The sequence below is a fragment of the Tinamus guttatus genome, unplaced genomic scaffold, assembly GCF_059628265.1.
Source record: "Tinamus guttatus ecotype Peru unplaced genomic scaffold, ASM5962826v1 Tinamus_guttatus_pri_ptg000202l, whole genome shotgun sequence".
NCBI lineage: Eukaryota > Metazoa > Chordata > Aves > Tinamiformes > Tinamidae > Tinamus > Tinamus guttatus.
This window is the reverse complement of record NW_028288736.1, coordinates 4,462,829-4,480,339: the sequence shown is the minus strand read 5'-3', so window position 1 is coordinate 4,480,339 and position 17,511 is coordinate 4,462,829. Positions and strand designations below refer to the sequence as shown.

The 17,511-nt window shown below is 37.5% G+C and overlaps 1 protein-coding gene across 1 annotated transcript in view; it reads left to right on the top strand.

Moving 5' to 3' along the window:
• The first annotated feature begins 974 nt into the window (after positions 1 to 974).
• The window catches only part of LOC104569604 (B cell scaffold protein with ankyrin repeats 1), a 51,025-nt gene continuing 34,488 nt past the window's right edge, over positions 975 to 17,511 (top strand). Inside the window, exon 1 of the mRNA XM_088524027.1 lies at positions 975 to 1,000. The gene's annotated coding sequence lies outside the window, so the exon portion shown is untranslated. The remainder of the gene's footprint in view (positions 1,001 to 17,511) is intronic.

Below are 17,511 nucleotides of genomic sequence, written 5' to 3'. Positions count from 1 at the left end.
TGAGGTTTGCTCAAGCATCTTCCTCCTGACTCTTTTGATGGACATTGCAAGTGGCCAAATTACAAATGGATGAGAAGCGCTCATAAAACTCTATAAAGGGGAAAGGAGAGAGAGAGAGGGAAAAAAAAAAAGCTTGGCACTGAGCATTTTAGTTGCTGCATCTGAAGACGTTACACTGTTCTGACCAAACAAAGGACTTCATTCACAGGAGTCAGTCCTATCTTCAGTTCTTCCTAGCAATAAAAGTATTCACAAGGAATTGATGGTAAATGAAAATATTTTAAGAGCCCAAAATCACCTGATTACAAATACTCATTTGGGATCTGACATCATGGTCACTTTGCAGCAAAGCTTTTATTTCTCTTCACCTGCATTGCTTCTTATATATTTCCTATTGCTACAGGGTCTTTTTTGTTCTCTATCCTGTTCTAAACAAGACACTGAAATGTTGGCTTAGAGTATGCCAACACACAATTTAAGTGAGGTTCTTTCTCCATATGCCTTGCTATAATCATGCAACCCACTTAAAAAGCAACATTTTTGGAGCAGGAGAAAAAAAACCATACAGTTCACTGAAAAATGTATTAACTTGGAGCTTCAATTTAATATTCATTGGCACATGCAATATTTGAAGCCTGTAGAAGTTTCACATTACAAATTGTACTGGTAAATCAGGGCTCAGGTTGGAGGTTCTAACTCTTTACATAAGATAAATCCTCCACATCACTTGTGACCTAAATAGTTCAATGTGCCGTGATGTTTTACTTTCAGATTGTATTTGCTTATATTTTTAGTATTTATACAAGAGTGGCCAATTGAGATGGAATGTTTTGTCGACAGGAACATCTGCTGGAACACTGCAACATGCTGATAAAGGGAATGTGCTTGATGTATTTAGAAAATACAGTTTTGCCCTACAGTTTAATTGGAACGGAAAGAGAAGGGAATAGAGGCTTCACTGAGTAAGGACGAAGGAAATGCCTGTGTCTGCTTCACAAAGGTATCACTTCTTATTCCAAATATAAAGTGGCAGCTTTGGTTGTGGGAAGGAGTGCTATGTCTATTCATTTTAAAAATATGACCAATATTTATAACATTCCTGTATTCTCATTTTTAGATCTCTACATAATCGTCTGTCATACATGTAATTCTAAAAACTTAACCCAGAATTTTCCTCTTTAATCTCTAGAGAATTTAACGAGACACACAAAATAGCATATGTATCAAAAAATGCTGTGTGTATATATGTACTCTGCCTCTATGCAGTATCCATACATACGCATAAATCTGTTGGTATGATGTTAACATTCTATATTTACAAGGAACTAAATAACCACCTAGGAATATTCCTGATCCTAGGAAAGAATATAGGAGAAAGATATAGGAGAAAAGCAATTTATTGCACAGCTTTTTGACACATTCAAGGTATTGCCTCAGTATGTGTGGTCTGTATATGCAGTAGGTAATTTTGTGTGGTGTCACACAGAGTTCAGTTGGCATGAAATGCACCAAATTATTCATGACAAGCACTGCAATTAAAGCATAATGAATGATAGCCACCAAAACTGCTATCTTGCAAATACCATTCATTTTACATGATTATTTCAGAAATGTTTTAAGGAAGTTTTATTTATATATGCATATATATTTATATATACACCCACACAAATATATGTGTGTATATGTATATAAACACCTTTAAAAATATACACAAAATATATTTAAATACATTTAATTTTTGCATCCTTCAACTTCTAAAGTCAGCCACAGGTCTAAAGGCAGACCCAAAAGCCTTTAAATCACATGAGAATTTTTCTACTGGTTTCAATGAACTTCAAAAAGACTGAAATGGATAATCAATACAATACTACAAAATTCCAGAAAAAAACAGCTGACTGCAACATTATTATGCCATTGTTTTTAGATTCACCATTGCTTGGCTTTTTGCATCTAAATCTTTCCTGCCTAGTTGGATTAGTGAAACACTAGGAAACAGACATTGCAAGGTAGCTTCCACATAGGCTGCCTTCCTTGGCAATAATTATTTTTTCTTCTTTTGAGGTAGATCTAGCCACAACTATGAGGCAAAAGCATATGACTAAACGGGAACTGCAATTCTATTTTTGGAGAGAAGAACCTGGTTTTAGCTTGGAGGATTTCAAATATACTATATTGTATACAGTTTCTATGTATCATGTCTCATTTTCCCTCTTCTGGACCAATAGGAGCACAGAGAAATAATCATTTTTTATACTATAAAGCCAGTGATTAACTCCCTTCACTTAGCAGCTTTTACAGCATTACTTGCATGGTGCCCAAAAATCTCGGTGAGACATGATACTGGAGTTCCACCTCACTGTGACATACTTTCACAGCCCACATGCCACTCAGCATTCTGCTGCCACAGCGGCTATTTTCAAAAGCCTGTTTTCAAACAGCACATTTAAAAGGTAAACTCTGAAGAACTGCACTATACTAATGGGAAGCACAATGTGTTTTTTTCTGAAGTTCAGGAACAAGAGGGAGTTTCACCACTGCCTGAATCCTTTGACTTCATATCTGCAAATGTACCATGAAACTCTGCACACAAGGCCAAAAATAGCATAATCTGTTTGCTTAAGGGCATGCTAAAGTAGATGGGCGAGACTTCCACAAGGAATGAGAATAAATACAACTCCATTCCTTTTACCTGCAAGAATATGTATGTATTCCTGCATATATAAACTGACAAGAGAACATGTGATTTTTTACCATCAAAAGAGAAAACCTGACTTCTGCTCCCCCATGAAGCACAGAGAAGCAGGGAAAAAGGATAAGATAACTCTGGCACACCTAACCCAGAATATAGTCCTTAACAGTATTTAGCCTCTGCATTTTCAAATAAAAGTGAAAGAAACCTTCCAGCATCTTTATCCGAGATTTTGTCCTAGATTCAGGATTCCCTCCTCAATCTCACTCCCAAAATTTTTACAGCCAGGTGATGTAACGTTTTTCTATCTTCAGATATGCATAATTTTTGATCTCAGTGCCATTCTGTTTAGCTAGAAATGCATGAAATCACTTTTGAAGAACTGTGACTCTGTGCTGTGTCTCTGAATCACTGTGCCCCTAGGGCTTGCTTACAGGGTATGATGCGAGCAGCTTCTGACAATGTGGGCTTCCCAGAGCCTGGAAACAAAATGTTTGGAGGTTTCCTTTCCTCTGAAGTACCACATCCACCTCAATTGTGGTGCACTCCATGCTATGCCTTTGTCCTCGAGCAGTTCCTACACTCATGTCCTGGCTCATATGAACCTGCTCTGATCCTGCAGTCTGCAGGGTGCAGCAACACTTGGGGGTCCTGGGCCACTATCTACAAGTCTGTGCAAGAGGCAGGAGAAGGAGACGATGGGCATACTAAAGGAGGTGATATGGAGCAGAGAAAATACATGGGGGATGGAGATGACTGTTGTGTTTTGTCTGGAAACCGTGCTTTTGGCCTTAGTATCTTTCATTACTACATGCCGAAGAGAAGCTGAATGCACAGCTTCATTGCAGGTCAAAGCCAAAAGTTTATTGACGCAGTGTTACAGGATGGGTACAGTACTCTTGACTGTGCTGGTCACAGGAGCAGACCAGCAGCTATTTCTCTAAGGAAAACAAAAACTGAGAAACCTGTAAGGCTCACTTCGGTCTGACCCCAACACTCCCTCTTTCTGTCTTCATTTAGTTTGCAAAGAGGAGCAGGCAGATTATTTAGCAGAAAATAACTGATTCAAATATTCAGGTGATGGCTGTATGGTGGATTGACCCTAACTGATATACAGCATGTGTACATATAATGAGGAGCTCAGTGAAGCAGGTACTTCCAGGTAGGAAAGTGCTAGATGATGAGAGAAAAAAACATTTATTTTTATCATAAGCAAATGGCTGCTACTTTATCTTTCCACCACTAATAGGAAAATATGGGTATTACCCTCACTTGTCTGAGACCAGGTTCCCTAGGTGAAATGCCTAACAATATTAAGGCGCACTTGGCACACAGACTTCTGGCCATGAGCTGCATTATAATCATAATAAAATAAGTATTTTTCTAATAAATAATTTTGTTTTCTTAGATTAACTTTTCAAAAGCTTTGTCACTCATTTCAGCTGTCAGAAACTTTGAAGGATCTTCTCCCTTGCAAGTTGATTGAAAAATCCTGAGCCATCATTAGAGTGAATTTGAATATTTCTTCAGTGCTGTGAAATCCCTTAAAGAAAACATTTTAATTAACACAAAATTTTCATTCCCAAGAAATAATAATTGAATCTGCCAGTCCTCACACTGAATTTTCTTTCCTCTTCAATTTTTATTCTGTAGCAGTCTGTATGTTTGGATCTTGCATTTATGTTTATTTATATTGTGTTACTTTCATGAGAGGCTCATATCTTTTCTGTATAATGGTACCCACATTAACAATTCCACTGACAAAAATAAAAACCTACAAAAACACACACTATCTCAGAGCTTATCATCACTTTGTACTGTGTAAACCAACATGTAATCCCCTATAAGTCTCAGTGTAAAACAAGTGTAAAAAAATTTGTAGGCATCAGAATTGGGCAGAAATATTCTGATCACTGTTAAATTTGTGATTGTAGACATGGACTTGATTTTAACTTTAGTTGTATCTTGCCTTACACAATTAATTTAAGGCAGTTTGTTGATTATAGCACATCTTCCTCAGATCACAAGAAACATCATAAGCAATGAATATTCCTTGAGTAAACACTTTAATATGAATCTATAATCACTAACAAACACTTTAGCCATCTATGATAGGCTGTTTCCACCTTAACATAAAAGAAAATTCAGCTTACCATGGCTTGTAGGGATTTTGCACTTTGTTTTGTATCTGATTTCACTTTAGAAGCTTAGCTATTAAGAATATCAGACTATTTTGATGATCTTTATCATTTGCCCTCTAAGCCTCTAAGTGAGAAAGAATCAAATCAAGTGACATTAAAATCTATTGTTAAGAGAGAAAGGAGAGGGGAGGGAGAGAGAAGGAAACATCGATCTCCTGGAGCACTGTGCCATTTGGGAAATTATATAATCTAGGCAAAACATGATACAAATATTTCTTCTTCTTTCTTTGCTAAAGAAAATGTAAGATCAACTTCACTCTTGTTCATGCTTTCTCTTTAAAAAGCAAAAACTCTGTTGTCCACTGTAATATGAGAAGGTTCTGGACATTTCATGTACTGAAACACAATCCATAATGACAAAAAGACAGCATTTTATTGCATTCAGCCTGGGTTATGTAGTCTCCAACACTATAATGTGCTCTCCAGTGGCCTAGATATCAGGGTGTTACTCAGCTGTAGATGAAGATCTTTAGTTTTTAATTAATAATACATAGTGCAGAATCTGAAAGGCTATCTATAATTTATGTATCAGTATCTCAAAAGCAGTCATTCATGCATTATATATTCAGACAGAAAATTCTCTTGCTTTTATTTTATTCTCCAATATAAAGTACATTAAGATGTTATTATGTATCCTCCAAAACGGATCAGTGCTACCTAGTGTTTCATAGCTCTCAAAGATGTCAGCTTCCATCAGGTTTTTTTGGCTAAAGGAGGCTGAATGTGCACAAGCATCACCTACTAAGCACCTCTCTCTGGGCTTTTAGAAAAAATGATCAGACTCTTTCTTTGGTGTTAACTTACCAGTAGAGATACAGCTAATGTGCGAAAAAAAGGTTATAAAATGAAAAGAAATGATTTAACAATAAAGGGTTTTAAAATTGTGCTTATTATAACTGATCATGGCAATATACCACAAGACTTTTATAAAATAAAGGAATAAAAAAGTCATTTTTCAAATAAAACTTTAAGCAAAGCTATTACATATAAAGTATGCTTAATATTAACAGTCATTCTCATCATGCTGTCCTATTTTCAAAGCGCCCACCTACATATGGGCACTTTGTAAAAAAAAAGGAAAAATAAGGCATACTGTGTACACATTCCTGAATGTGCATCTCTCAAAATTTGCTTTCAGTGCTGTATTTTATTCTTCCTCTCTCAAGCTGCAAACACCCCAAAGGCAACACCAAGCTTTCCAGCAAAAAAAAACCCTCAGATTTTCTTACACCACTTTTTTATTGATCTCTCACAAAACAGCATGGATGAGATGCCATGCTGGTGCTGAGGAAGAGGTAATTCTTTGGGGACCAGGGCACCCAGTTACCTGACAGCCTGAACTTTTTTGCTCTAGAACAGAGGGAAATGATTCACATCTACATTTGCAGTATTACTGAAACGGATGTGGGGTCAGCCCAAATGCAAGCAGTAATATTTTTAGACTTGCCCTGTGACAATCCAGCCTCAACAGAAATTTATCTCAATAAAGATGAGAAATATCTTCTAGCCTCAGAAGGATGAGGAGAGGATAAACTAATTAATAATTGCAATGCATCTAAACACTATGATGATTTTTATATAATGAGACAGTAAGGTAGGAGATCAGAATTTGCAAGCCAGCTTTCAGAAAAGAAAGTAAATATCAACCCACACAGAAAGACGGGATAAAAATTATCATGACTCTATCCAGATCTAAAGTCACCATCTTAATTTAATTTTTTCAATAAAATAATATTTTAGAGGAAAAAAAAAGAAAAAGAATAAAACAGCTCAACATGACCTATAAGCAGGCAACTGCAAACAAAACTAAACAAACCCCTGCTTTTGGATAATTCTCTGAGACCCACAATTGAGGATGGAAAGGATTTTTTGGGTTATTCTATCAAGGTGTTATCGGATGGAACACTTAACCTGGTTATTTTAAATCATATTTTCTCTTCACAAATTGTAGTTCAGTGACTAGTATTACCAACTGGCTCTTAGAAGTTATTCTGAAGACTACACTAATTATACTTCAAGGAATTTATTCATAATTATCTACTTCGTGGGTTAATAATTTTTTAGAATATTACAATATATGAATTAGAAGATAATTATTACGGAAATTTAAAATACATCAATCCAAATACACCCTATGTGAGTTTTGAAATAACATTTTGTAATATTGAAAACTGGTCATTCCAGTGAGTGAACATTTTCTAAGTATTTTTACCTCTGTTACTAATCTTGGTTTCTCTTCCGTAAATTTGCGCAACTAGCTACCTTAAATAATTTCACATGTTTCTCTCACAGGACTCAGTACTGACAATTCTTCACAATTCTTTGCATGGTTGGTCTATGTTGCAAAGTTATCTTTCTCTAATATGAAATCAATAATAAGAAGAAAAAGACACAAAAAGTGCTCTATTTCTTCATGTCAATCTAAAAAAAAACAAACAGCTGCAGATATATCAGGCTGAGGCAAATATGAAACAGAAAGAGATCCTTGGAAGTAGTTAACTAAAAGTAAATGGCCAAGTGTTACTAAATTGCTTCTGCAACAGGAACTGTTAGATTTTTCTCATTAGATGAAAAGTAAAAAATATTAGCAAATTAGACTATAATTTTAGCAAAAACCTCCTAGGTCACTTAGGCCTCCATGGTCTATTTCTTCTGTTCTGACAGGACTGAGTTGATCATAACCTGTTTTTGAGAAACTCCAATTTAAAAAGTGAGTAAGATTATTTCTGTGAAAGGCTCTTTATAACTCATTTACTACCTGACAACTTGTGTTTGAAAACTGTACCACAATGTTAAGCTTCATGCCATTCAAAAATATTCCGTAATAGACACTTTACTGGTTGCTTCTTATTGCCTGAGTAGCATCTAAAAAGCACTTTCTTACCTGAAGAATAACGGGTATAGTATGGAATAAATCGATCTTAAAATGAAAAGTTAAAAGTATGCTCATTATTAAGCTATTAGAAAGAGGCTGTAAATAAACATTATTTTATAACAAACTATTTCAATAAAATAATTATGTTCTGAGCAATTACAAATAGTCTTCAATAAATCAACTGTTAGAACTGCATGTTTCTCAGCTACTAAGAAGGAAATGATGACAGCATTGTCTCTCAGGCACATTCAATCAGTGAGAAGTGAGTGCTCGCTAATGGTCAGTAACTATACAGGACCCTCACATTGCATTATAACTCTGGATATCTTTGTGCAACATCAAACACTGAGGTGAATAATATTGTTTTTAGATCGACACATGTTACTACAATCCCATTAAGTGGTCTTAAATTTGTTCTCCCATGTTTGTAATAAAAAAGGTTGCTATTTTTCACAAATGCAATTAACAGCATCCCCTTCCTTTATCTTCCAGATCGTTGTTAATACTTGATTTTAAAGAGGATCCAACCATTACTCCTGTGTGCTTCCAGCAGTAACCACTTCAATAGACATACTGCCAGATAATTTACTGATTTCAAAAGGATGTACTGCAACTTTTTCTAAGAACATCTTGCCGGGCACTGCACCAAATGATTTATTACTAGAGTAGCTCTCCAATACAGATTTTCAAATAAAGTCATAAAACAACCATGATGGTAGGTATTAAAAATTCACATTCAACAATGATTACTGTAAGACAGGAATAAGTCTTTATATGAGAGTTGTTTTTTACATAGCACTATACTGTGGTGGCGACTTTCTTATGCTAAAGACTGCATTTGCACAGGTTTCTAATGACAACACGGTTAATTCTGTTTGTAATCCCTGAATGCTTAAATGTCACCACCGGGGAGATTTTGATTAAGCAAAATCTGGATGTTTACAAGTTGCCTGCACATGTATACAAAAATCACAATCACAGGTAATTCTACATTAAATTGCACTCCACGGCAAGAAAAAAATTTCCGAAATTTCTTATTCCTGCTCTGATTTATAAATGCTAAGCTTCCATTGTGCTATATATAACTGTTGTGACTACAAAGAATGCCATGTTGCGATAGGGAGAAAATATAATTTTTATATAAGAATGAAATTAAAAACTGATACAAATCATGTTGTGACATACTGCTTGTATATTACAGGCCAACTATTTTATATATATTTTTATATTTCATCTCTGTCACTAACCAATTTAATCATAATAGTACCAGAGGAAGAAGCCATTACATTTGGCTCACATGACCCATTTTTTCCTTTACTGAAAATGTTACTTTGTGCACTAACAACCTGGGCTCATGTTCCCTTTAAGATTCATTATTTCAGTAAGTATTCATTTAATGAAAAGATGGTTCCAACCACTATTTTCCTGTTTCCTCAAAGGCTTCATATGAACTGATTAGCCCTTTCCTATATTATCTTTCCTAAGATATAACTTATATTTGCAAAAAAAAAATCTTACATAGCTTCTCCTTTTTTCCACTAAATAAGAAGAGTGGACACTCAGCTAAATCCATTTTAATTCCTACAGTAGTATCTGGTACCAAAATGTGTGTTTATCTGTGTGTGTTCACAGGTAGATTAACTAACATGATTGCAGTATGAACCTAAAAACTGACACAGACACAGTCCCCTAAGATACAAAAATGAACTGCATTACCTGAAATGCAATACTCCCAACTGCTTATATTAGCCATTAGGGAAATACCACATGCACTATAATATAACCTAGCCACATTACAGTGGACAATACAAAGAAACCTGTGGTAACATGAAATATTAATAAAAAACTGAGAGAAAAATTTTAAATACTTCAAGTTCTACAATAGACCAAAAGTTGTTTACACCTTAGCAAGAAGGTCAGTGAATGGTTAAGAGAAAAGATATTACAGAAGTATATAATTATCCTAAAATAAGTATTAAAAGCCTAGGAGGTCAGAAACAAGCTTATACTTAGAGTAAATTCAATTAATTTTAAGTAAGACTAGTGAGGACACCCAGGCAACTTGAACACCAAACCGACATCATTGCAAAACTATGTTCATTATGTTTCAACGTGGATTTTTAGATTTTCCTCTAATATAGCTGGGCTTCATGACAAGCGATGAGGTTACTTAATAATTCAAGTAGGTCTTTCTTCCCTAGAAACTGTAAATGGTCCTAAATTGCCAGCAGTGATTATGAATGCCACAAGTTTATTATACTTACAAAATACAGTCATTACAAAGTTAAAGAATTGATGAAAACTTTTTTTTTTTTTCTGCTGGACCTGTAGAGAAGAACACAACACCAAGGTTTCACAGCAAACAAACCTGGCTATTTTCCTTGCTGGAGAATGGCCCTGACAGGAATATGTCATCAAGTTACATCTCACCAGTGACAAAACTCTGTGACTGGGCTGGCATAGGAGAAGCATAAACTGATGACGATGACCCAGCAGTTGGGAAATTTTCCTTCTTTGTTCTTAGAAATGCAGCTGCATACCACAGATTACTGCAACACTGCCTGGAGCTGTGACAGATCAGCACTATGCTTTCACCCTTACCCCTGTTGTTGTCATCAGTGTCATAGACAGGTCAATAGCATGGTCTCAGAAACAGTGACGGCAGCAAAAGAGCCTAAAAAACCCTCAGTATTCAGACTTAAACACTAGTTCAGCTCAATCAGGTTCATTACACACAAGCACAGGCCCTACGCATCCAGCCTAACTTGCCAGGTTAAAGCACATATACTACTGACAAACGGTCTGCACCACAGCTAAGAGCGTCTCTTAAAACTGCCACAATCCCTGTGAAGATTGATCCTCCCAAATGCCCCCATTTTGACCACACAGTCCATCACCACCTCCACTTTCTCAGGAACCGCTCTCATATGTTCTTCTTCCAGCCCTCTCTGGATCATCTTGTGCCTAGCACTGTCTTTCCTTTGTCCCCTCCTGGTAAGAACACACATTTTGGCAGTACCATTGCAAGTCTCCATGTACACAGTGTGCACTGATGAGGGCCTCAGCAAGACCTCCATTGGGAGCAGCCCTTCCTGCTTCTGAACTTTGCCAAGGTCCTTTCTTTCTTCAACTAGTTTTTTGCCCTGTATTTGCCCACATTAATTTTATGTGCTTATACCCTTTTTAATAAGCTTTGCTTTACACATTACTTGCTTATCTGTCTAACACTTCCTTTATTTAGGACTAATTCTATTAGAACTAATTTCCACGATGTATGGTTATTATCTCTTCTGTCAAAATGCAAATAGTTGGCCTATCACAACTAAAGTTTTTCCCTCATTCTAGGACACAGGAGACAATTCCAGATTTTGATTTTTTTTTTACTAGACTTTTTAAATAATTTTGAATTCACTTACTTTTGTATTTAAATATGCCTTGTCATTTAAAATCTGCTTTCTGTAGTGAAGATAATAGTCATAGTTCGGACTGTTGAAATGACTCCACTACCTGTTCTGCCTTCTATGGAGCAGCAATCATTACCACCTTGGCAATCTGGTCAGATAAACTATTTCCAATTGTTTAATCTTTGACACATCTCCTCCCCCACTATAAGGTATCTCCTTCCTGTTCGCCCTGCTTGTGATTTAAGCCTACCAACACTGCAGAGTACAGGAATGCAGTAATGCCTAGACACCTCTTACTTCAGTAAATGGAAGTGAAAAACCAGTAGAAAGGAACAAAGAGAGTTATTTCAGGCTCTTCTGGATGCACATCCAGACTGACATGATTGAAATCTGATTGAAGCCTAGATCTTCCCCATGAATAAGCAGCCAGACATTTCCACTGTACAGTAGACCAGGCCAAGCCAAAAGTTCACCAAAAGCACCTACTCATTAGCAAAAAAGACCATGGAGGAATATAAGGGAAAAAAAAAAAGACCAAATAAAAACTAAATACCTACTTGCATGAAGACAGGAACCGATGGTGATGGCTCAGGCTCCTCACAGCCTCCAAGGACACTAGAAAACCAGCTCTAAGACTGAAGCCCAGCTCTCTGCCTATTTGCATTTGTAGCTGAAAGCAAACTTTAGAGGTTTTGTTGTGACTGTAGCAATTATAAAGACTGACCTTGTATGGATTTTGCTCTAATAATGTCTGAATTTACTCTGCAACCTTTCCTTCAATCCAGGCAGAGCTGAGCATTTGTGTCTGCTCCTCTACGTTGGCCACCCACGCTCCTGAAATCAATACTGCAGAACTTCATCTTGGAAACCAATAAAACCTTTGACAAATGTCATTAAAATCAGCCACCAGGCATCAAAGCTCTGGTGGGGAAGAGGAATGTGGGCAGAAATTCAAATGAGCGAGAAAGATGTACCCAAAAGCCAAGTCCAATCAGACAAGATTTGCTTCCAAAACAATGTAACACTTTCTTCTTCCCTGAAATCTCTGCAGCAACTGCTTCTCTTCCTTCTGGATCCAGTGTTTGTGGTTAATGCTCCCTCAGTCAATGTCTCCTGACTAAATTTGAGGGCTTGCATAGCAGTGGGCTAAATCATTTAATCTCTCTCTCTTACATGCTTTTTTTCTCACACTTTTTCCAATTTTCCTCTCAGCTCTGTCAAAAAATTAACAGGTGGCATAATACCGAAGGACAGTTAAATCACAGCCCAATGCTGGCCGTTAAAAACTGTGCTGCTGGGATAAAGATCACAGCACACATGCGAAGACAGACCTCTCCCCAGAGCCCTTCGCTTGCAGTCCGCTTTCCATGTACTTAAACAGTGGCTCCCTGGTAGGAAGGAGCCACCTGCAGTGGGCTTCGCAGGTCCATCTGATCTGTGGAAAACACCCATCTCCCTGGTCACTCTCTCTTTCAAAGTAACCAACTTTTTGATAGACGAGGCCTCTTCCCGCGCCTAACGGTCTAGCAACGGGGCGGGGGCGGGTAGAGGAACGACTTCAGCGCCGGCAGCTCCCGGTTCCCCTCACTCCTCGTCATCGCAGGAGCCTGGGGCGGGCAGTGAGGAGCTTCGCAGTCAAGAGGAGCCCGGGGCGGCCCCGTGTTTCCGGACCAGCAGCGGCGAGGGCCAGGGTAGCGCCCTCTGCCCCAGGGGAGGGAGAAAAAGCGGCAGAAGTACGATGCGTCCCACAGGTGGGCTAAGAGGGCGCCTGGGGTGGGCGGTGGGAGGGCAGGCTCGCCCCGTACCGTTGAGAGCGGTTATGGAGGGGGGAAAGCAGTTGAGATGTTGCCCCGCGGTCGCGTCGGACCGTTGAGAGCGGCCGTTGGGCGGGGGGGGGGCAGTTGAGGTGACGCCCCGCGCTCGCGCCGGACCGTTGGGAGTGGGGGGGATCTGAGGTACCTCGCGCTCGCGCACGCCGCCATCTTGCGGCCAGGGGGTCAACGAAGCGGGACGAGTCGTGGCAAAGATGGAGGGGCGTGGGGTTATGTGAAAGAAACGGCGTGCGAAGGCGCGGTCTTGCAGTGAAGGTGTTGGTACGGTTTCCCATGAAGGAGGTTTGCGCCATGGAGGCCGAAGCGTCCTGGCAGAGCAAACGGTGGTTTTTGTTAAGTGCTGGGAAAGTGTTGAAGCAGAGCATGCGTGGGCAGAGAGTCAAGTTGGTGGTGTATAGTATGGCTGCTGTGATGCCATGTCATATACTCTGGCTTAAAAGCACTTCTTTTTGCTAAAGTGCTGTGTTAGAGAGAGGAGAAACCTGTCCAATGTGTTGCCAGCTGTCTCTTCATAAGGGAGTGCCACAAAAAAGAGAAACACTCTTGTGCTTCCTTATCTGGTGTACACCCTCTTGATGTGGTTAACCTCCTCAAAGATTGTTTTTTTTTTCTTGTTTTAACTGACTAATTTTACCCTTTTGAATATTTTTGTGACAAACTACAGAAATGGTTTTATTTAGGAAGCTGTTTTTAGTAGCTCAGACAATTTTACGTAACATTTCTGTGAAAATAAGCCTCTATCTAAAAGCTTATTCACTGTACCTATTATTGTGTTACACTATGCTATTTTTTCTAAAGAGTACAAAGTCTAGTACCAAGAAGTTGGGAAATGACAGGATAAATGTTTTATGAATAATCCTAATTCTGTCCTATGTGTATATCCACTCTGGCATAGAATCTTAATTAACTATTGCACACTGTGTTCTTCATTAGTAATTAATCTTTCAGCCTTTCACTGTTCAGCACATGATTCAGTATTATTTACTTTGCACTGAAATTTTCACTTCCTCATTTATGTCTTCTATGTATTTACCTATGTGCCTCCAAACTATTAGCGTATACTTTACTGTTCTCTTGGTAGATAAGAATGCATTACTACCCCATTTTACAGGTGGAAAAAGCTGATGAAAAGGCCACCTGTCATGTGAAGGCCACCTGTAAATCAGTGGTGGCTCTGATGAGAAGCTCCCTCGCTGTGTTTTCCAGTCATATTGCCTTATTCACAGAAATGCTGTGTGTGTTTAGTGCTCCCATTTTTTTCAGGTGTGTTTACAAGACTCAGCAGTACTTAAACCAATTACTCTGAAACTGGTCCCTCAGTAAAGGGGAAATGAAAGGTATGTAGTCCAAGGCCAGAGGTTTACCTTCCTTAAAATGGTTGTGGTAGGGAGCTTAGTCTTGTCTTTGCAAGTCAGGACAATATTTAAGCCTCATTTTATGAATGAGGAATTGAGAAAGAGATGTGAAAGCCTGATTCTACAAAGGTGATGGAGTACTTTGGCTTACTGTTAGGATCTCAACAGATCTTTACTGATTGTTCTTGATATATAGATGAGAAGACTAAGGAAGAAAGCAACTTTCCTAGATATGGAATAACCCAGTTGTAAATAATATATCAAAAACCTGAACTGTTTGCTTACTACTAAGCATAGTTTTAACATGAATATAGTTATTTTATTAGTATCTTGTTTTTGATAGATGAAATCTTCAACCCACTTGACTTGCAGCTTTTGTATTACAAGCTTCTGTATACAAATAGGAGAGTGCATGAGCAACATGTTTAAAAGCATTTCTAAATATACAGGAACTATCTCAGTTATTCAACAAACAGCTATTTCCAGATATAAATGGCCAGTTAAATTCTGATAATAATACATGTTTGCTTAGTATGTATTTACAGTTACAATTAATTTATACCAAAGCTCAATTATGTGTGACCTGGAGACATCCAATCTGTAGTTCAGCTTTTGATAAGTAAAGGCAGTCAAATGCTGTGCATGGACATGAAATTGCTGAGCAAAATACCTGAGGGCACCATGAAGGGTTGTCCAATTTCCAGGCTGTTTGCAGCCAGCTTAAAATATTGGCATTGGCAGGGAAAGAGAGATTGTAGGTTCAGCCTGTGGTGGATATGCTGATTTTTCTGCACTGCCAATTTGTCTTTTTTTGTGTGTGTTTGTGTTTTCATGGCTGTGCTGTGTTTGAGTTACACTCCTCTCCACACTCACGAAGATAAGAGACAGATTTCCATGCTGATGTTTTATTTACACAATGGGCATTTCTGTGCTTGCGACTGCTTGTGAGACAATAGGTATTTACATGACAGATATTCTATGAGGAAATATTATCAGTGCCTAGATGCAAATAACACTTGTTTTTGGTTTCTCAAGAATCGTAGATCACTTCAAATTTTAGTAGCTGTATTTAGTAGCAGTATTGCTTCAAAGCAAGGGGTCTAGTGTTTTTTTTTTTTTTTTTTTTTAAGCAGATTGATCAAAAATCAGCATTATTATTAGAATTAATTCCTGAAAACTTAAAAATGGAAATCACAGGATAATCTCTTTGGATTGAGATCAGAAGTTGATCCTGACAGGATCATCCCCTAGGTTAGTATTCTCTAGTCTCATTTCTGTTGCATCCACTGGTCACTGAAGCTTACATATAAGCAATTGGCAAGTTGGTTTAGAAAAATTGTATATTTGATGTCAGAGTAAAGGTGAAAAGCAAAAATCTCAGCTTCTGGGAAGAACAACACCTTTGTCCAGGGACTTGAGAATCACAGTGTTGCTTTTTTCGGTTTATTTCTTGAAGATGGCCTTTAAGTCAGTATATACCTTTTATTTGCATATAGGTAATCAAGAACGTTTCAACTCATCTATATGGTAATAAGTGTAACTACTACAGTGTGAACCACTGTAATAGCTCAGGGAATAATTATGCTTTGGAGAAATCCAGTCAATTCTAGAACTGTGTTTTAGATCTTTCGTATAAGTTAAAATCCATCTATTAGAATGATACACAGTGATACACAGCTGTGTTTACTTAAATGTAAACAAAAGTATTTAATGGATTTCAAATGGTATCTTAAATATGTAGGCATTTTGAAGCTATCATAAAGTTAAGAAAAAAGCAGCAAATATGAAGACTTTAAATTTAAAATAGCATCTATTTCAGGCAATGATATTGCATAGTACTCTGTGTCCCTTGATTTCCTGCACTGTTAGGAAGCAAGGCTTTGTATTAATACACAAAGCATAGTTAAGCTTGTAAAGGACCTTTTAACTTTCAAATCACATGATTAACAACTCTGAGTGACTTAAAATTTTATACAGGTATTTTTTAAATATCTGCAGTTAGTAACTCTGGTTCATTGCTTTTAAGTGTGGATGTAATGAGTAATGTTTTTTTTGTCATGTGACCAATAGCCAACTTTGCTATTGCCAAATATTGAATAATATTATAAAACAATTTTACAACAGTACAAATTATCTTAGCACCATCTTTGATAAATGTTGTGATTTTTAATTTATAGAAACTGCTATAGGAACTACTCACATTTTACTGCCCGAATATAGTCTACTTGGAATATAAGCATTCAGTGATACTCAGTTACTGCCTTTATCAGGTAACAATGTGCTGTGTAGTGTCATCTGAGTGTTGATTAGTAGCATACAAAACCTGAAGTGCACAGTACTTCAGCTGCTCTTATGCAAAAATCCTTGTAATTTGAGAAAGGAAAGCAAATTTTCTTTCTTAAAGGAAAATCATACTGATATTTTTCAAAAGCACTTAGCTCCTGAAGAACAAATGTTGACAAAGATGTTTGCTGACTGTAGTCAATGCGAAGTATTTCTTTAATTCAGATTATAGATAAAATAGCTAATGGAAAATACGTGAAGTTTTGAAAGCACTTCAAAATACAGAAATATGTATTGAATGGAGTTTACAAATTGAAACTTTAAGGAACTGAACAACTTATGTTAAATGTATTTTTGTATAGTGCACCCTTTTATTATTCATCGCTTCCATTTATTCATGAAACATTCACACTTGAAAAGCTAAAGAAGGAAGTATAATACCATGCCTGGAATGAATTGAACAAGAACAATTTAGAGCCATTTGAGGACTGAAAATAAAACCCCCCTTTTTAAGTAAGTAGTGTCTTCTGTAAATAATGAAAGGCTAAATACTGTAGTGGCTTCAAAGCATTTTAATGCTAATGTGATAGTGGGCGGTAAATGAAAACAAGCAGCACTTTTATCAGAAGCTACAAGTGTAGTGTTGCCCAGATTTCACAGAATGGTCGAGGTTGGGATGGACCTTTAGAGATCATCTAGTCCAAGTTCCTTGCTCGAGCAGGGGCACTTAGAGGCACTTAGAGGGTTGCAGATGCGACCCTTAGATGCAGAGGGTCGCATCCAGGCAGGTTTTGAAGATCTTAAAATCACTCTTCACCCTCACCCTTCACCCTCACCCTACTCCCACTCAGTAGATATTCAGGGGAATACAT